Source organism: Bos grunniens, chromosome 24 (assembly GCF_055505025.1).
Source record: "Bos grunniens cultivar Pamir isolate PY7600 chromosome 24, Bosgru_T2T1.0, whole genome shotgun sequence".
Taxonomy (NCBI): Eukaryota; Metazoa; Chordata; class Mammalia; order Artiodactyla; family Bovidae; genus Bos; species Bos grunniens.
Genome location: NC_141188.1, coordinates 46,024,862 through 46,045,963, shown reverse-complemented (window position 1 = coordinate 46,045,963; position 21,102 = coordinate 46,024,862). Strand labels below are relative to the sequence as shown.

General features: G+C 43.3%; 1 protein-coding gene across 4 annotated transcripts in view; it reads right to left on the bottom strand.

Annotated features, from left to right (window-relative positions):
• Positions 1–21,102, bottom strand: part of SETBP1 (SET binding protein 1) — a 402,738-nt gene that overhangs the window by 239,513 nt on the left and 142,123 nt on the right. The gene's annotated exons all lie outside the window — the stretch shown is intronic.

The window sequence follows — 21,102 nt, the reverse complement described above, 5'->3', positions numbered from 1 at the left end:
TGGAGTGGGGTGCCATTAGGATAAGCAGAAATGTCCTTTGTATAGGCTAAATAGGCTAAAAATAGATGGGAAATATGATTTGAGAAGCTGCGAACATGTCTATACCTCTTCCCTTAGTCTGAAATTCTGTTCTTAGTGATGCCTCTAAGGATTTTATAGCAAAAATAATTTGGAAAGAGCCTTTGAGATCACCTAGGCCAGTACTCAAATTTTATGTTTGGGTAAATTGTAGCTATGAAAGTTTACCATCTTGCAAAAGGACTCAGGTTTTCAATTGAAGCAGCCTTTCTCAATGCTAATTTGTTCCATATGATGTTGACCTCTTCTGACCCTGGGTCAAAATAAGTGTCCCATGGTCAAATCACTTTGGGAAATGATGCACATATTATATCATCTCCTTTCTTTTGTAGATTCACAACACAGATTAATAGATTCCCAGAAGTTCCACCATCAAGAACAATTTTTTTTCCAAACAGTTTAGCTACATAAAATGTTTACAGTATGACTCCTATTAACATGCAAAGGAATGAGTATCCTTGTGTAAGCCATTTGGGGAAATACTGCGTGATATCATAGTGTGTTCTCTTCTGCACCAGGAAAATAATTCAAAGGTAATACTTTATACTAATTCACATTCAGTTACTTAGGACATAAGTCTCAATTTCCCCTTGGCAAGAAGGGTTAAGCAGCAGTAAGGAATCTGAATACAAAGAATAAGGATCTGAGACATGCTCAACGAACTTTGACAACAATTTGGCATTGGTCACAGCCAAATTTCACAGGTGGGAAACTGTGCCAGGCCAAAGGGATTAAACTCAAGGACCAAAGCAATGGACCACTTTGCTCCTCTGTTGTAGAAATCTTCCTTGTTTTCATCTTTAGAACTCTTTTTGCTCCAGTAGTACTTCCTACTACAAGGCTACTTTCTCACATTTTTGGTATTCTCTAAGTATATCCAGTACTTTGGCCACCTCATGTGAAGAGTTGACTCATTGGAAAAGACTCTGATGCTGGGAGGGATTGGGGGCAGGAGGAGAAGGGGACGACATAGGATGAGATGGCTGGATGGCATCACTGACTCGATGGACGTGAGTCTGGGTGAACTCCGGGAGCTGGTGATGGACAGGGAGGCCTGGCGTGCTGCGATTCATGGGGTCGCAAAGAGTCGGACACAACTGAGCGACTGAACTGAACTGAACTGAAGTATAACCATGGTGGTAAACATGCAGTGGGTGTCCAATGATTATAAAAGTAACGAATTATCAAAACAGAAACCTGATCATGGTTTTTATTCTTCTGCCAGAATGGAATTTGGAATGTGACCAGCCTCAGGATTTTACTAATTCTTATTCCTCCTAAGCGATTTTTAAAAAAAAGTTGAAGTATTTTCAGTTGTTCAATGACTTAATATGTTTAAATAAATTCACTTTAGATCTATCTTATCAGCAGAATTCAGTCTAATCAATAGAATTATACTTGATCAAAAGGAAAAAAATTCCTTTAAAGTCACCAATGCAATAGAGTGTATCAGTAACATTTATAAGATGTGCTGCACTTGCAAACATGAGAAATGAGAAGGTGCACTGGCAACCAAATTTGTTACATGTTAAAGTCTTAAGAACGGATCTACAGGTCTTATAGTGGGACCTATTTGTCTCTATTCACCAAGTTTCTACTCTGTCATGAAATGTAGAATCAATCTTTTGGAAGGAGTTGGGAAAGAGACATTCCCTACTGTTCATTCTTTTCCACTTATCTGATAGAAGTAACTGGAAAAAGGTTTATCTTAATCTGCTCCAGCTGCCATACAAGATACCATATACTGGGTGGCTTAAGCAAGAGATATTTATTTTCTCCCAGTTTTGGAGGCTCAAAAGTCCATGATCAAGGTTCTCACAGGGTATGGGTTCTTGTAAAAGTTGCCTTCTTGGCTTACAGATGACCACCTTCTCGCTGGACCTCACATAATAGAGAGAGAGCAAACCAGGTCTTGGTGTTTCTTCTTGTAAGGGCACTAATCCTATAGGCTCAGGGCTTCACCCTTAAGATCTTATTTAACTTTACTTCCTTACTCCAAATATAGTTACATCAGAAGAAAGAGCTTAAATATATAAATTCTGTGACACCATTCAATTCATAGCAGGTCTGAAGATGTGAAGCCGAGGTCAGTGGAGACTCCTTCTCTTTGTTACTCTCCCCTCTCCTCCTTTCATCTATCCTCTTTCAGTCCAACCCTTCATATTATATAGAATAGGAAAAGTAGCCAATACTCAAGAAAAATTTTTGAAATAACTAAAACCAAATCAGAATGGATCAAAAACACCTCATTTCTTCAGCTGCCCCCAACATCCCCATATTCAAAGAGACACTTGGTTTAGTGGCATCTGAACTTTCATCCACTACATCAATGATGACTTATGGTTAAGGAAGCATTGCCAGATTTGACAAGTTAGGACTTGCAGCTGCTCACAGACACTGAGTCCCATTGTTTCTATTGCACGGGACAAGGCCACGGGGAATCTGCATAACGGCACTTCCTAACTGTAGCTCCCCTGGGCCCTGTTGGAAAAAGTCAGCTATGTAAGTTAGAAACTACTAGAATGATATCTCTTTTTAAAAAAAAAAACCCAGTGACTTAGAAACACCAAAAAGAGTATTTCAAAACATAGTTTCAACAACAGCAAGATTTAGTACATAGCCTTTTTAGAAGAACATTTTGAGATGTGACTACTTGGAAATGTAATACAACCCATTTAGTGTTTTGAAAAATTACTTTTACTCTTCCGTGCTTTGCATGGAAACATGCCTATCCTTCTTCATTTAAGGCCATTAATAAAAGGTCCCAAGGGTTTAATTTGCAATGCTTTTATAAATGTCCACTGTCCTTCCCTCTCTCCAGTTTTTATTTGCTAAACTGGAGAAAAAGGTGCATACTCATGGAGAAGTTACTTGGAGGCCTAGCGGGTAAACAAATACAACACAAATACAAGCTAAGCTTGCTCAGCTCAAGGAGCTGCTGGGTTTACTACATTGCAACTATAACATTTGATTCCCCCATGGTCTCTATAAACCATGCATTTACCTTTTGTGGCAGGAAACTACTCACCCAAGAAGAGAAAAGTTTAAGTTCTGCTGAAAATACTGATCATCTAGGCTTTCACTCACCAGCCTAAGGGCTCAATATATCTGTTATCTCTCTAGGCCTTCACATAAGGTCAGGCCACAAAGGGCCTTTAATGAATACCCACTGGATAGCTGAGAGATACATGTTGCAACAACAACCAAAAAATGAGTAAATGAGCTATCATGGGCTCTTTGGCTGCTTGATGCTCACCAACTGTCCTGTTCTGAAGTCTGGTCTAATCAGTCTGGAGGCAGCGAACAACATAATTTCTATTAGGGAATTTCATTACAAAGACAATAAATAGGAAACACAAGTACATCTCTATTGACCTTTCTATAGGTAGTTTCAGTCCAGTGATGGGGGGATGTAGTTAGTTAGAATCTAGTTGTCCCACCACAAACACAAGATCTTTCCTTGTTTTTCTCATTTTGGAAACTATACTGAGCGTTCTTTAATTAGGAAGTCCTTGATTTCCTACTATAGGCTCCAAAAGAGCTTTTTATAAGTTTCTTCTCTCTAAGAAGAAAAAGACATTTGTTACTAAATAGAATATACCATGAGTGCTGAGCCCATGCTCACATCACCACTATTTCTGCATTGTGAGCTGTGTGCTCACCAGGAAGCACCTCTGAGGCCAATGGAGTGGAGAAGAAATGTCCCCCAGAGCATTCTCAGCCTGCACTGGATATAAAGAGTAAGCTCAAGAAATTGTAGTTTCTTTCCTTGGCCCCTTTGTGGGTCCAAAGCAGCTATTAGGGAGCATTGGTGCTCCTGGATTATGTGCTAAACAAACCAATATTTGAACCACAGAAAGGCCGGCCTGGGGCTGGGCTGATCTGCAGGGGCCTCCTTTGTCTGGGGGTTGGAATCATTCCCTGATTCCTTTTCACTACTCCTCCCCACCCCCAGCTCCTTCCCTTCTCCCAATTCATTCTTTAAGAATTTATCCTGCTGCTTCTTTAACTCAGCATGTGTCTGGGCAGATGTCCAAGAACGCTCCCTTCAACGACACACAACAACAGGAACAGGAAAAAAAAAAACCCTCCACTTCAATTCAGTCCTCCCTGCTCTGGCTGGCTCGCCCTCTCCCTCCTGGCTTTTCACAGCTCATGATTGATAATGTCCTCCTCTCTCTCACCCTGGGACTCCACATGCCTTTCTATTGGACAACACAGCCTCTGTGAGGCAACCTGGGAGCCCAGCCACTGGGCCCTGGGACCCCCTTGGGGTCTTTTGAGAGAGAAAAAAAGAAAGGCCAAAAGGGGCCCTGGGTAGGGGCAGGCCCTACAGGTACAAAGCAACCAGAGAGCTGAATGGGGTGAGCCTTTGTGCCAGCGCCAGGGCCCGGCAGCAGGGAGAGGATGGGGAGCCCTGTGAGGAAGTCTTTCTGGAGCGACTCCCTACCTTTTTTTTTTTTCTGCCTTAGTAAGAAAGGCAACTACACTGAGACTCCGAAGGACCAAGTATATTTTGAAACAGTGAAAAGTATGCTACCTGAACTCTCCTTTTTAATATTATGGCTTCCCTTAAAATTCCTCGAGAGGACATCACATTTTCAATTGCATTCTGTTACAAAAAGATTCAACTAACATTTTGCTGAGCACCTACTAAATCTCAAATACTATGCTACTCGTTTGCTCATTCATAATGACACTTAATCCTTGGAACAGCAAGGTGGTAGATACTCCTTGTTACCAGACGGGAAACTGAGGCCCATAGTGAAGAATTTCCTCACCCTGGATCACACAGCTAACACACAGCAGTGCTGTGGGCTAAGACCCATATACCCATACTTCCTCTGCTCTACGCTGCTGCTCCAGTAAACTTTGAGAAATCAAAGAATAATTGAATGAAGAGCAAAGGAAGGGGCATTATTATTATTTCCTAGTGTTATGATTTGTGCCATTCAGTAAATTTGCATCAAGAAAACTGCATCACCCAGAAGATTAGTTTTTTCCCTTTCTCCTCATAACTGTCTTGGGATAAGTGGGTCAGATGAGGATTGCCCTAAAGCTGATGAACTACATTATCTCATTCTACCTCAGAAATGTTTTCTTGAATTTCTAATTCAATCATATATCCTGTACATTTTTAAGTGGTCAGTTTGAAAGTGATCTGCTTGATTAGGATTTCTGTCATTTCTAAAACTGCTCTTGAAAATATTGTCTATTTTATAAGGGACAACTTTGTTTAAAGATAATTTCAGAAACATTCTGCAGGTAAATCTGTGCCATCTATTAATGAAAATGATTATACAAAAGTTTCCTTTTTCCTTGCAGCTTCCAACAAACTTACAGACCCAGTTAGTCCTCAACGTAGACAATTAGAGCCTTGAAGGAACCTGGTAGCTCCCACTCCTTTTAGGCACTTCTGCTTTTCCCATAACTGTTGAATTTTGTATTGTGCGTATAAACCTCTGAAATTCCTTTAGAAATAGGTATGATAGAACTTCCTGATAAGGAAACAATCAGGATATATGTCTATCTCAGGCTGTCATCATAATCTAACATGCCTTATTTAATGTCCACACCCGGGACAGAGCAGAGTAAGACAGAGCAAATTACTGAATAGAAGTGAAAAAAACTTCTGACTTAGTGACGTGCTTGCCAGAGTCTGCACCCCTCTCTTGGTGGGGGTAGTGCGGTTTCCACAGCTGCACCAAGACCAAGCCGCTTTTGGCTCCTCTACCTTCCTGTGCTGTAAGCCCAGGTTCTCAGCTCCCGTTACAGTTTTTACCTCCTTTGTCCATCTGCTTCCCTAGCCACTCCCTCCCCTTGTTTCTCCTCCTTCTTTTCTCCCCCTGCTTCTGCTTCTTCTCTCCTCCTCGCCTTTTTTCCAGCTGCCTCAGAAAAGCAATACTTGGGGAAAGGAAAAAGGAGGGAGGAGGAGACAAGTCAAAAGTTACAATTTGTCATTTAGAAAAATAGTCTGCTGGTGTTAAACACTTAATGGGTCCTTCAGAAGCAAAAATAAGAACAAATCCATCGAAACAGTATGTTAGACTCTCAGAAATAAAGAAGAACAATCAAGAAATGCACCAACAAATACCTGTTGAGCATCTAGTCTATGGAGGTCCTGGGCTAGTGGTGCAATAGTATTCAAACTAGAAACAAATGTTATTGGAGACCCTTAAGTTAAGGAGGATAGAGTCTAGTAAACCATATGGGCCACCGTAAGTAGCCACATAAGTGAATCATACAAAATTCCACACGTGATGTTCCACGAAGCAAATGAGCAGGTACTGGAGCAGTGTTCTAGGGACGACGTGTGCCAGATTCTCGAAGGCAGGATGCGCTCTGACGGGGGCTCAAGGGAGGGAAGGCTTGGGATGGGCGCTGAAGGATGAGTGAACTCTGGTGAGGAACCAAGAAGTAGAAGGGAGCTGCAGCCTTAAAATTCATCCTCTTGCCACCAATAACTGGTCTTAAGATTTAGACAGGAATGAAAGGCGGAACCTGGATGGAATTTGAAGAGAGAATGAGTAATGCCTCTTACCAGGTCCCTGGGGAGTCACCTTCTCAGCCATCTGGGATTATTGCTATGGTTGCTATTAAGCCAAAGTACTTATTTACTAGGATTCACCATGTATTATTTTTTCTCCTAGATTCAACTCATCCATACCCAAATGGTCTTCATCACATTGCTCACCTCAAGAACTTATAATAACCAAGCAGTGTGATGAAAAGAAAGTCAAATCATTTATTTGTGAATCAAGAGGATTAGTCTCCAATATCTTTTTGGTTCTAACATTCATGTTATCTTCCCTTCTATTTCTTTGGCACTCTGGCTAAGAAAGATTACTCTTGTTTCTCCCTTGCACAAATGCTCAAAAGCAAAGAGTCTGCTTTGCAGTACAATTTGAATTTCCTTGACCCAAGAATGATTCCTCAGGTAGTACTGTCCTGCTGCTGCAGGATATAGAATGCCTTTCCATCAATATGTGGTACTAATGTCACCAACGGATGTGAGTTCTCATCACAGAGCAATTGTTTTCAGTACCAAAGGATGGAGCCAGGCATAAACAAAGAAATGCCATCTGTGTCTTGCTCAGTTAAAGGTATGTTCTTCATCTACTTAATTATTTTCTTAAAATATAATTGTTATTGCCAGAAAAAGGAGGGAAAAGTTACCGTTGGTTTTTATTTTGTTAGGTATTTTCCCTCTGATAGATAGAAGCATGTATCTTTTTTATGAATATCACCTGCAAGAAATCTAACCTAGGGATATTTATTTCTTCTTAGCCTATTAAATGGTCTAAGATTTATAGTCTGCTTGATATTTTCGGTAGGCAACAATCTATCTAATGAATAACACATAAGGAGCAAGGCAAAGGTAAATTCTCATTTCTTTCTATAGCCAAACTGAAAACAATCGTTGGTGACTTTGAGCCACATGCATACATGTCTCTTGAGGGGAGGAAGCGCTGAGGATGGCTCAATCAGAGACCTGGGCGTTCAAAAGGGGGAGGAGCCTCTGCCATGCATTGTGCCTGAAGGCCACAGTTTTGGGATCTAGCTACTGTAGGGGCAAGTTGAGGTTCAGTTCTTCAGGCTGATACCTATGACCTCTTCGGAAGGACCAGCAGGAGAGGGTGGCCAGATGCAGAGCAGGGGTGGAGACGTGGGTTGCAAAGACAGGGCTGCACTCTAGTGTCCCAACCTTAACACCAAGCCCTTGTCCATGGCAGCTGGTGAATTCTGAAAGGAATTTCGGGATGAATAGCTAATTTAAACACCTTTACTCTTTCACATTTTGACTGGAACTTTTTTGCTAGTCAGTGGTTAAATATACACTGACAATGATTTTAGAAGACAAATTTAAATTGATGAATATTTAAGTGCATGGCTGTTGGATGCTATGAAGAGAGTGAAAAGGGAAGCAACATGATTATTATGCTCAGAAAGTTCTGATTCCCCTGATGCTACCCGGAACTGCTTGGTGATGACAGAGTCAAGACTAGATAGCCTGAGCTTAAGTAACTCTCTTTTCACAGTCCCTAAGAGAAGGATGGCGCTGCTGAATTAAATGAAAGGGCCACAAATGGAGGGTGCAAACTTCTTCTCCGAATCAGTCATCCTCCAACCTGGACAATTCCATTCTGCAAAGCAGAAGTCACTGTTGTACTGATAAATGTAGTAACTCAATCAACACACAGTGATTGAACACTTAAGAGAAAATCAAAGGGAAAAAAGGGAGAGCTAAGTGGGAATTTAATCAGAAGAGTAGGATATCCTTTGGACAGTGGCTCCAGGGAACGACAGTCTCTTCTGCCTTTCTGCTCTACACAGAGCCACTCCAGAAGAAGCTGTGCTGCTACAGATGTGGGTATGGATCCCCAAGGGAGGTGTTCATAGCTGTGGACAGCGCACACATCCCCAAATACACCAAGGAGATCCATGCCCTGGCTAACCTGCTTTAATACTAAACAGACTGAACACTGACATCTGCTTCACCATCTCCACCCATGGTTCTCCTCTGCCATGGGTGGAGAGAGAAACCAAGGAGCCAGTCTATTTCAGTACATTCAACAATGCTACAAGCACTTATTTAACACCAAGCCATATGTCAGGAACAGGGGAAGAGGAGGGAGCAATCCAAAGCTTCTCAGAAGCCAGCGAGAAGAGAGACAAGTGCATAAACAAGAAACGTGAAATGAAGCAAATCCTCCGTTAGAAGGCTGCCTAGAGGAGCACGGGGCCAGCCACAGGTGAGGAGACAACTCTTCTACTCCAAAAAAAGGAGACATTGAGCTTGGGAAGCCTCTGGAGAGGCCAATTTTGAAAGGTTACTCTAGGCAGAAGGAACACTGCATAGGGGCCCATAGGGGCACAGCAGGACAAAGAAAGTTTATGGAAATTCAGGAGACCCCTGTGACCAGAATACCAGGTGCAATGGAAAGAGAGATGACTCAGATTATGGAGAGCTTGGTTTCTGCCTTGCAGAGTTTGGATTTTATTCTGTGAGCGCTGGGGAGCCAGTAGAGGCTTTTAAGAAGGCCTTGCAGGGAAGGAGCTAATGTTCTGATTTTGTACAGGAAAACAATTGTAGCGCAAAGAGGTTTTGCCTGAGGCCATTCAGCTGGTGAGGTCTGGAACATAGGTCTTCCTACCTGCAACCCAGACTGCTTTCCACCAACGCATGCTGATTCCAGAGTCAATATATCATTGTGGGAAGCAATATATCTTTTTGGACATCCTGTGGGAAGCAGAATCCTTACCTGCCAATAAGAAATTGTAATCCTTACTTTAGTGAAAGAAATGGTACTTTGATGGCTTCCGAGTTATCAAGTATATATTTCTATTGAGTCACTTACCATAATGTCACTGTGACTAGTAACCCACCAGCCTTTCTGCACTAAATTGTGAGTTCCTTGCAGTCAGGGACTACAGCTTCAGTCAGTCCTTCAGATAAGTGTTAACTGAATAACGTCCATGTGCCAGGCACTGTGCTGGCCCCAAGGTACGCCACCCCAGGGGACCTGGACACGGACGACTATGGACTCTAGAGTCATCCCGTCTGTGTATTCCCCCTGCCTGCACTCAGGGCTGACCTCCAACGTGGTGTGTGAATGTCAGAGTGAGCAGAGCTGCTAGTGCTGCACAACTTTCCCCCATACATCATGGAAGTTTTTCTGAAGTTGTGCCTGGTGTGTGCACAGGTTGTCAAGGGAAAAAGCTTCCATTGCATCCTTCCATTCAGAAATGCCAGACTTAGGGCAGATGCACACACACCAGGCTGGACTGGTGTTTCAGGCCAATAGAGAAAGAATGAGGTTCACAGTTTCAGGCCAAATAGAGAAAAAATGAGCAGGTGCGAGAGCTCTCAGAGTTGGTGGCCGGGAAAGCATCTCATCAGAAGCCACGGAAGTTAGGAAACTAAGGGGGCCATGACTTCCACTGCCTTCTAGGGTCCTCCCCGAACATTTATAATTCTCAACTATCTTGTAAGCCCTGAAACATAGAGACCACTAGGCTGTAGGTTCAGCTTTGGACTCCAGAACCCAAATTCCAACATGTTACTGCCTGCCTGCCACGTGTCGTTTAGCTGGGTGGCTTCAAGCCCAGACTGGACCAGCCTAGTGGGAATGTCCTCCTGCTGGACAGGCCAGAAAGGGCCACCAGTGGCCAGAGCCACACCCTGGTGACTCAGCCAGCCTCCTTAAGCCCCTGGACTGGCAGGCCTGGTCCAGCTTCCAGGTGCCTGCTCAATTCATCCCCAGCAGTGAGCAACATGGACACCAAATACAACAGCTTTTGTCCAAGAATGATCCTGTGCCCTAGCCTGACTCTGGACCCTTACCTTTTCATTATAATTTATCTTGTTCCCAAGGGAACCAGCAGGTTGCAAGCAGTCCTACTCCATTCTGGAAGAATCATTCTCAACGGAAATTCTTAGTATCCACTTGCTACCTGCTGGCTTTACTTTAATGCTAGAACAGCCTTATCACCTGAGCCAAAGTTGAACAAGACGGTTGCCCCATGTGTGGCCTCGATATGAACATGAAAACATGCTTCAGTATGGTGCTGTGAGAAACCACTGGATTCCGAGTACAAGGTTCTGGGTGGAAGTCTCACTTCTGCTCCCACCATGGGCCCTTGAGTGGGTGATTGACCTCTGGGGGCCTACTTCCTGCCGTAACCCAGGGGTGCCCTCTGCCCCCATTTGGGATGTTGTACAGATGAAATGAGAGACAGGGCTTCCTTTCTGTTTGCCCCTCCATCTACTTCCAAAAACGTGTGATGGTCTGCGATGAAGGAAACATACACAGTAAGCCTTACTATAAAAAGAAAAGATCCAACTCTTTGTGGAAGAAGGATGAGACGGAAAGAAGCATATCCATACTCTCAGCTGACTGAGTAACAGGGAAGTGTTTAGAAATTCTGATGAGAGAGGGGAAGCGCAGTGGGTACGTCTGGTGTTTGGTATTGCTGCCCAAGGGAAACCACGTGATCAGCCACCCCCACCTAAAGATGGCATTTTGATTTGTCTTTTGAAAACCAACAAGACACATGTACCAAGTGAAAACGGGAGGACTACTCCCACTCTCAAGTATCTGTCCTAATGAAACAATCCCAGAAATAAAAAGCTACATAAGAATTGCTCAACTGCTTTCAAAAATCCAATAATAGCAGACTATTAAAATATATATTTTTATCTATATTCACTCAGTGAAATATTATCTGCTCATTAAAATCGAGAAAATATGGGAAAGTAATCATGACAATGTTAAGTAAAAGCAAATGCAAATAGATACAAACAATGATTAGAGCTCCACAGGATTTTTTTCACAGAGATAGATGGTAGAGAGGAGTATTCTAACAACCGAACCTAATCCTTTAGGCTGGTGAGACTGTGTGTATGAGTGTGTGTGTTTCTTTTCATGAAAAGAAATCTCAAAATATTTTTACAAATGTTTTTGTGAAGACAGCTAATATCAAAGAAGTAATAGGTCATGCCTCTGAGCTCTCTGCAGGCCACCTTTAACTGTGTAAAAGGCAGGCAGGGGTGATTTCAATCCTCTTAAAAGTGCCTATTATCACTGGGGGATGGGAGTAGTGGTTAAGAAACTAAAAACCCACTACGGACACATGTGGCCTTGGCAACCTTTGGTTACTATCCCAAGGGCCACTAGTTTAAAATCCAAGGAGTCTGTGCATCAGAGTTGAGAGCTCACTCCTCTGGGAGTCTTGGTTCAGTGTGGCCTGACATGGCCAAAGTCACTTCCCAGATCCTGCCTCACTTCCTAGTTTGCAAAGCAAGGGGATTGAGATCAACAAGCTGAAGTCCTTCTTTTTTAAGGGTTCAGTGACTTTATGATCCTCTGAATCTCTACCAGAATAAATTCATTTTTATAAGGGAAGCCCTTTATAACAAAATATCTCTACAGTAATAAGAAATCTACTTCTCAAAAGGCAACCACAGACTAACAAGAATGTGAATGTGGAGTTAGATGAAGGTTTGAATCCAATTTGCCACTTTCCAGATGTTTATACTATTTTAGGAAATCAATCAATCTTGCTGTAAAAGAGAATTAAATGTGATAATTTATGAAATTCCACATGGATGGTGAGTGGCCAAAAACACTTAACTACATTGAAGCCAAATGGCAAATAAATAACAAAATACATGTCATATACAATAATCTTTCTATTCTTGGAAGATGTCAATATATTCTGTATACATAGACTATAATTTCCAAGAATCGTTAAGAGCCAGATTTCTCAGGTTTGCTTGGTACATGTGTCTTATTGGTTTTCAAAAGGTCACATTATCTTATTGCCCATTATCCTCAGGAAGACACGTGTTCTGACTTCTGTTTGGAAAGTGTGGCCACTCATAGTTCATCTCCTGGTTTGACTGAGACCCATGTTCAACCCAGACCAAGATGACTCTCTGATTTTAAAGAAAGTTCATGGTCACTGAACCCCAATCCTAACCAAGCCTAACCTAAGCCTAAGATGCAACACTCAGTGCAGTGCTGAGTTCTGCACTTGGAAGGTCCAACGGACAAGGACACAGACTGGATATTATATTTCTAAGACCCCAGTATTTAACCATATGACCCTAGGGGAGTCGTTTGCCCAGTCTGGGCTCCGGTTATCTGGTGAGGGGGCTGGTCTGGAACGTAATTAAGGCTTCAGCTTTCAAACGCAGTGTGTCTCTGTGAGCAGCTGGCACTCTTAGCAAATTCTCTTAATAAATGCTTTGGTTCTAACTTCATCCCTATATGAAGTCATTTGGATCCAGGGCCTCTTGCTTCCACCCTCAACGATGCATTTGGGCTGGTGCTGTTGTGTAGATCTGTTTCCTGTCAACTGAGGGAATGCACAAGATAAACCTGGAGGTCCCTGCGCGCTGTCTGGATCTAACCCAGGGGCAACATTATCATCTGACCCCAAACAGAACAAGCCCCAGAAGATCATCCATTTTCTTAAATCACTGGCTGGATCCATGTTTAATGCATTCTTGTCAACCAAGAGCAAGACACACAGTCTTGCTCATTCTGGATCAGAAAGAGGCAAAAAGACCCATGGAGGAGGAACGGAGGTGGGGAAAGTGACAAATCTGAAAGGCATTTTTAAAAAATTTGAGAATGTGCTTCTTTGTTAAGACTAGGACACTCTGAGATGATGCACTAAGCTGTTCTATTCCACTGAACACAGACTGTGGCAGGTTATAAAAGCAGCTAGCTAAGGATTCATTCGTGGTGAATCTGAACCTCTTCTTTTTTCAGATGTTCAGAGAAGGCCTTGATATCGGGATATCAATGGGAAATGTCCCTTCTAGTAAAGGTAGGCATAGAGGTACCTCTAAGATACAAAACTTACCAGTGCCTGTATCCAGAGTCTGGTCATCCCCCGCCACCCACCATACCCCTCCCTGTGGGTTCCCTCCCTCTCCTCTCAATCACCTTCGCCCTTCAGCCAGCTGCTGACTTGTCCCTGTATTTTCCCTGGATAAGCTTCACCACTGCCCCTCCAGCCAGTCCCTAAATCCTTCCTGAGTATTTGCATTGTAGCTTTGCTTGCACCTGCTCCAGAGACCCTGCCTTTCTCTCCCTGCAAAAGCGTCTGCCCTAAGCCCCCTCCCACCCATTAGCAGATTCCCAGGCAGATGACGCCACAGAATGAAAATGACACCACAGAATGAAAAAGGCCAGTGGAGGCTGCAATTCCCCTGGCTGCTTGCTCGGCCTGCCCTGCTCTGGCTTTTGTAGAAAGCTCCCTGGGAGCCTCCCTCCTCTCCCTTTCCTCCTCGCAGGCCTCTTCTCTCATCTGCTGTCCCTTGTTTCCCAGGCTCTCTCTCCACTGTTTCTCTAATTTGTTTATGGACTTGGGGAATCAAATCACCTTTGTTCAGACAAAGAAACAGCCTGGCGTAATGGAAGATGCACTTATTTGGAATCAGGAAAGCTGTATTTAGGTGCAGACTCAGGATGGAGAGCTGGGAGGGTCCTCCATCATCTCTTTCAAGCTTGTCACTTCACAGGTGAAGAAACAGAAGGCCCAGAGAGGCTGCAGTTTCCTTGTCACTGGGCATCTGTGCCTCCTTAGACTGTCATTTTGCCTATCTCAGTTTCAGTTTCCTCATCTGCCTGGCAACAGAAACAATATGTTTCAACTTCAAAGACCATCTTAAAGATGGAAATTGTGCTGATTGACCAGAGCAGTAAATGTGTAATCCTGACTCCATTTTTATCCTTAACAGAGGAGTATGTCTGATTAGGGGACACATATGGCAAGTCCTTTAAAGTCACAGACCTGTGTGAGCAGCAGTACTTAAGGTTTCAGGGAATGGACGCAAGCTTGTTGCACTCTGAACTGTGGCCTCTTGTGTCAGGTAATCATGCGGCTGTACATGGTATCCAGGAGGTCAGAAACTGAACAGATTTAAAAAAAAAACAAAAAAAACTGGATTGTATTTCATAATCAGATTTGGAGAAGAGTGTATCTTGCTGACTCCATGGACCTTCTGGGACAATGAAGCAAGAAAGAAGTATAAACTAGAAAGCACCACAGGCCCAAATCACACAAAGATATTAAACACTGGTATTAGTAGTACCCAAAAGTTGCTGCTTCTAAGTCGCTTCAGTCGTGTCTGACTCTGTGCAACCCCATAGACGGCAGCCTACAAGGCTCCTCCATCCCTGGGATTCTCCAAGCAAGAACATGGGAGTGGGTTAACATTTCCCTCTCCGATGCATCAAAGTGAAAAGTGAAAGTGAAGTCACTCAGTCGTGTCCAACTCTTCGTGACCCCATGGACTGCAGCCTATGAGGCTCCTCCGTCCATGGAATTTTCCAGGCAAGAGCACTGGAGTGGGGTGCTATTGCCTTCTCCAAGTACCCAAAAGTAGTGTCAACCATAACAACAACAACCAAAATATGATAATTATGGGAGGTGAAAGATGTGTTAACTAACCATATTGTGTTAAACATTTCACAATATATACATGTATTGCATTATATACAATGAATATATACATTGTACACCTTAAACTGAATGTTATACATCAATTATATCTTGATACAACAGAAAAAAAAAGAAGTAGTGTCAAAAAGGCTTCAGATATCTGGAACCCAGTCCCAAGAAAATGACCAAGTTAAATAGCAGCAACAGAGGGGATTGGTAAAATGAATCTTATTGGACATCCTGAATAACTTTTGCCCATTTTTTCCTTCCTTTCCCCCTAGGAAGTAGACGCAGAATCCTCCTTATGGCACTCCATCTTCACACCCAACTCATAAAGTTCAATTGAAAAGCCTTGCTAATAGCTCCCGTCGTTAAGTTCTGAGGTCCTGATGAATTTTGCCATACAGTTTAATGTTAGATTGTATACAGTCTTGGAGAAGGCAATGGCACCCCACTCCAGTACTTTTGCCTAGAAAATCCCATGGATGGAGGAGCCTGGTAGGCTGCAGTCCATGGGGTTGCGAAGAGTTGGACACGACCGAGCAACCTCACTTTCACTTTTCACTTTCATGCATTGGAGAAGGAAATGGCAACCCACTCCAGGGTTCTTGCCTGGAGAATCCCAGGGACAGGGGGAGCCTGGTGGGCTGCCGTCTATGGGGTTGCACAGAGTCGGACACGACTGAAGCGACTTAGCAGTAGCAGCAGCAGTATATAATCTAATTCTGTTTCCTCACCAAGAGAGAATCTTTTCTTTGGGGGAAGGGGGGAGGAGCGCAGAGTGGGGAGGTCACACAGCTTGTTGCCCAACCAGGGATCTTATTTGAACTTAAGAGATTGAACCCAGGCCCCATAGCAGTGCAAGTACAGAGTCCTAACCACTGGACTGCCAGGGAATTCCCAAGATGAATTCTTACGGGTGGGAACTATATTTTCTTTTATTATCCTTTGTTGCCCAACATGCACCGGGCATATAGTAAGAGCTTAGTAAATATCGGTGAGTAGCTTGATTTCTGAACTGAAGAGAGAATAAGAATCCAAGTCTATACCGAGCTCCTGGCACCGTATGTGTCAGGCCCAACAGTTCCACAACTTCCCACCAAGTTCTCCCTGCCCAGCAGTGTATTTATGATACTAGAGGCAGTAACATGGCCCAATGTATGAGATTTCAACAGACACAGTACAGCTAAAGAGAATTCAAAGACCCTGAATTCCACATACTTCAAGTTCACAGCCCCCTCCACACACCTGTGCTCATGCTATATCACCTACCAGGAAAGCCTCCTCTCCAAATCTGATTACCAAATACAATTCAGTTTTTTAAAAAACCTATTCAGATTCTGACCTCCTAGAATAGCATGTACAGCTGCGTGAGTTGCCACAGTTCAGAGTTCAAGCTTGCATCCATCCCTGAAGCCTTCAGTACTTCTCCTCACTTAGAGCTCTGACTTTAAAGGACTTACCATGTGGCCCCCCTAATCAAACATGCAGTCATTAGGAAGGGAATTTTCTTTAGCCTTTGCTTACTGTTAGAAGCATCTACTTCCTAGGTCACATAAAATTTGGCATAATTTAAACCAACAGATAATACTTCTGCTTTGCCAATCTGGATGTTTGAGAAACCATAGATAACCTTCACTCTGTTTATTGTAACAAATTCCATTTTAAGGAACCAGAGGCATTTGACTGGGCTCTTGGCCTATTCAGTTTACTTCTGATTCCCTTGGGCCAGAGCTCTTTCCAACCTCACAGAGCAACCTCCACTTCTTAAACCTGCAGAGAAAATAAATCTATCCTCTTCCTCCATCACTCTGCCTCTTCCTCTCTACTTCAACCCAGAAGAACAAATGCAAGCTTTATGGCTGAATCAAAAACAGAAGCCTTACAGCTCATGTCTCAGTGCACCTTCTTCTTCCAGAACCCAGACACATAAGGAGTGTTGAACCCAAGGTCTACACTAAAGAGAGAGAGCAGAGTGGGATTAAGGAATGAAGGAGAAGAAATCGAGGGCACACAAAGCCTGGGGGACTTCACGACTGGGGAAAGACTCTAGTTTCAGAGAAGGGGCATACTCTCTTCAGTTCAGCACCACTTTCAGGAAAATTTTCCCTGTATTCTGGGGACGAAGAAATGACTCACAATCTACCCATCTAATCTAAATATAAGAACTGTTCCTATAAGCCCCTCCATCTCCACATTGCAAGAACTCCAATTCACAGCAGCTCTAAGAGACAAGGTTGCCCTTCCTCACTCTACATATAATGAACCGAAGTCAAGGCTTTCTGTTCTCAGCCAAAGACTGTGAACTGGAGCTGAAAACTCAAGTCTGAGTGGCTCTGAAGTAATTTCCTTTTTACTCCAGTCTATAGGCAAATGCTTATTTTCCTGACCATCCAGGGAATTTATTGTCAAAGCCATCATTTTTTAATTCTTGAACATGATTTGAATGTTTACTAGTTCGGATAAAGAACTTGTCTCCCCAAGCAAAGGGCAAAACTGCTAAGGGCAGGAAACAGGTCACACCTGGCATATCGTCTGAGGCACGCAGTCAGGCCCTCTGTGAACTCTGCCATCTGATTTCACGGGGCCAGAGCTCTTCCCCTCACACTGCAACCTCCCTTTCCACCACAACTACCTCGCATTAGGCACAGGTTTTGCACAAAGCAGGTTTTGGGTATATTTTTGTAGAACTTTGCCCAAATAAAACAAGCAAGAAGTAGCTTCTGGAAGATTCTATACTCTGCTTTTCAAGTGAGATTCTCTGACCCCCTGCTCTGTTTTCTAACTTACCAGTCTTTCCCTATACTCCCACTGGATTCAGAGCCCCTTCTCCATTACTTTGGCCCTTGCGTCAACTATAGACCACATCAGGTCATATTTTGCCTCCATCTCCCATTAGGCTGGGAGTTCCTAGAGGGCAAGAGCCCTTGCCCTTACTCATCACTATATTTTCAGCCTATAGGACTTGCTAAATTTAGTACTTGATCAATGGTATTTGTGAACTCAAAACAGGAATTGGACCAAAGAACTTATAAATCTGGCCTGGCAGACAGGGCCACCAGCACTGTTCTAACACCCCAGCAGACGTGTGGTCTCAGTCCAGAAACAGATGTGGTCTATTAGGGTATCAGCTCTCAGAGGACTCTGAGTTTATGACTCAAGACTTGCATCTGCAGAGCCTTGCACAGTGTCTGGCACACTCTACAGAATGACTATGTGTATGTGGAATAAATTAATTACTGACTTCAAACTGGACCAGTTCCCACATACTCTCTCTTTCCTCAGAAGGCAAAGTTGTGTAAGTTTCCCTTTTTAATGATTGGCAAAGTCATAGAAATTCAGAGTCTGATGGAGATGGAGAGCTGATTCCAATTTCTCATTTACAGATGGGAACACTGAAGTCCAAGATCTCACAGAAGGCCTCCTACTCTCAGTCTAGCACGCATTCAACTCTGCCACTGTCACATTTTGCAGGAAATCCAAGAGCCTGGGAGGCCTATGGCTGAGCCACAAGACTCTTGGCTCCTTTCTTCCCATCTCTGTCCAGCACTTGTCTCTTGATAGTGAAGAGAGTTTTCGCCAGGAAAAAGGTTGGGAAAAGAGCCTTTTTTCTTCCCAAGCAGACGCCAGAAGGTTTTTCTGTACTCTGACATTCTAGGAGAGGATCCACCTTCACATAGTATCTTCCAATGGTAACGCCTCAAAGACATTCTTCATGAAAGGACAGAGTCATAGAATGGACTGCTGAACTTGAGTTTTGTTTGACTGTAGAAAACTCAATGGAAAAGGATTCTGAGAAACAATTTAGTGCCTTCCTCCCCAGTGACCCAGCAGTAAAGGATTTGCCTGCAATGCAGGAGACCCAGGTTTTGTCCCTGGGTCGGGATGATCCCCTGGAGGAGGGCATAGCAACCCTCTCCAGTATCCTTGCCTGGAGAATCCCATGGACAGAGGAGCCTTGGGGGCTACAGTCCATGGGGTCGCAAAGAGTCAGACACGACTGAAGAGACTTAGCATACACACACGCATACACATCCCCTTTTATAGCCTGTTTCTTCTCTGCTCTATGGATAACTGGCATTCAAAATCAATATATCATTGGTATGAGCCCAAAGAAACCCCTTAGAGTCACTTATTGTTAATGCCACGGAAGCAACAATATTGGCACCACCCCTGACCTGTGGAGCTTTCACATTAAAGAAAACAATCCTGAAACTAGAGAAAGCCTAGACCTGCTGGAGTACGGCATTCCCTGCACTCTAAGGCTCTCATCCGATCAGAAATGCTTAGAAACATTGCCCATGACTTGTCATTTTCCAGCTCACATGTTGGAATCATCCCAGCTCACAACTAGAAACTTGATTTTCAGGGTGTTAGTAGGAGGTGATTCAATGTACAGCTGGAGAACAGCCATCAGTGTTGACACAGAAGAAGCAACCGCCCACAGTCCAAGAAAAGGTGCTCTGCCAGGACACCATTCAAGTGGATGGCACACTATGCCAAGATGATGTACAAAAATATCTCAAATACAATGATGAGGAGAACAAAATGAAGTGTTCATTTAAGAAAATAATTCACCCACAATAGCTTGAGAGACTATTTCCTCTTGCTCAGCTATTTTCTATAGAAATTAGGGAGCACTACGAATCAAATAGGATTCTAATCAAATCACACATATTCAAAGAGCCTTTGTGTATCAATAAAAGTTATAGAATTTGAAAAAAAAATGAATTCATTCAAGCATTTTTAGGAATGAGACCACTATCGATGTGGCATACGGCATAACCTCTGCAAATGTGTATTGTGTATGCCATGAGAAAAGAGACGCTGAAGGACAGAGGCAAAGAGGGATGTCTATAGAGGCTTATGCAGAGGTTTGCTCCCATGAGCCACAGGGCAACACTGCACCGCACTCTCTGTGCCTCGCATAGTTCTAAACTCCACGAGCCCTGAGACTGGTGATGGGGCAGCGGCTCAGGCCACCAGCCCAATACACCTGGGCCTCCTGGAGCTCATTTCTGTAGGGAACAAGATCACATGGTTATTCTCCAGTGAAACAGTGGGTCGTCCTGCTCAAAACAGCTGTCTGTAGGAACACGCAAAGGACGACAGGTTCAATGACTATGCCAGCGCTTAGGCCAGTTGCCCTAAGAATCCCCATCCTTGTTGGGAACCCCACTGACAGACAGTGGTTGGAGGCCTCTTGTAGACACTACTCACAATATGTTGGTACCCCTACATGGCGGCATGTGCTGAGGTATAGTTTTAATCTTCCCAATGCGAGATGAAAGGAAAACAAAGGCAGACACTCATTTGTCAACACAAAGGTTTAACGGCACCTTTAAATAAAATTACCTTTTGCCCTCATATTTCCTCAGACCTGTGGGTATCTTCAACAGTCACGGTAAACACTGTATTTCAAAATTGCAAGTTCTACCTGGTAAGAAGTCCTCCATACTCAGGTGGGCACAGTTCAGTCAGTCCACATGATTGTACTAAGAAAGACGGAAGATAATGGTCAGCCCTTCAGGAAACCCATAACTGTTTTTTTCAGCCAGGACAAATGTTTCACCATTTTTACTGGTGTCTCCTTCCTTTTATAGAGCATGTGAGGTCGTGCCACAAGGACATCGGTGAATTATATAGTGCGTGTGCATACAGACACGTGTGTGTGTGAACACAGATGTAAGCAAGCAGGTGTGTATTTATTGAAACATCTCAGCCTGGTGGAATGTTCAAAGCGGGATGGAGCTAGACAGGTGCGTGAGGCAGGGTTGCAGCCTGAAAAATCTCTTGCTAGAATGGTTTTGTCTCTTTACAACTAAGTGTAAAGAGACAAAAGAAATATAAAGAAACATAAAGAACTGTATTTTCAAAGAATTGCAAATTTAAGATCTGGTCTAAAGTCGTCTACAAAATACTCAAAAGGAACAAGCAATAGAATTTTTTTAAAAAATCTGGGTTCAACTCCTGGATCTAAGCTCTCTGGCACTTTCCCTCTTGGGGTTTCAGCTTTCTAATGCATCTCTCTAATTCAAAATGAGGAAGGTGGGCCTTTGCTGAGTC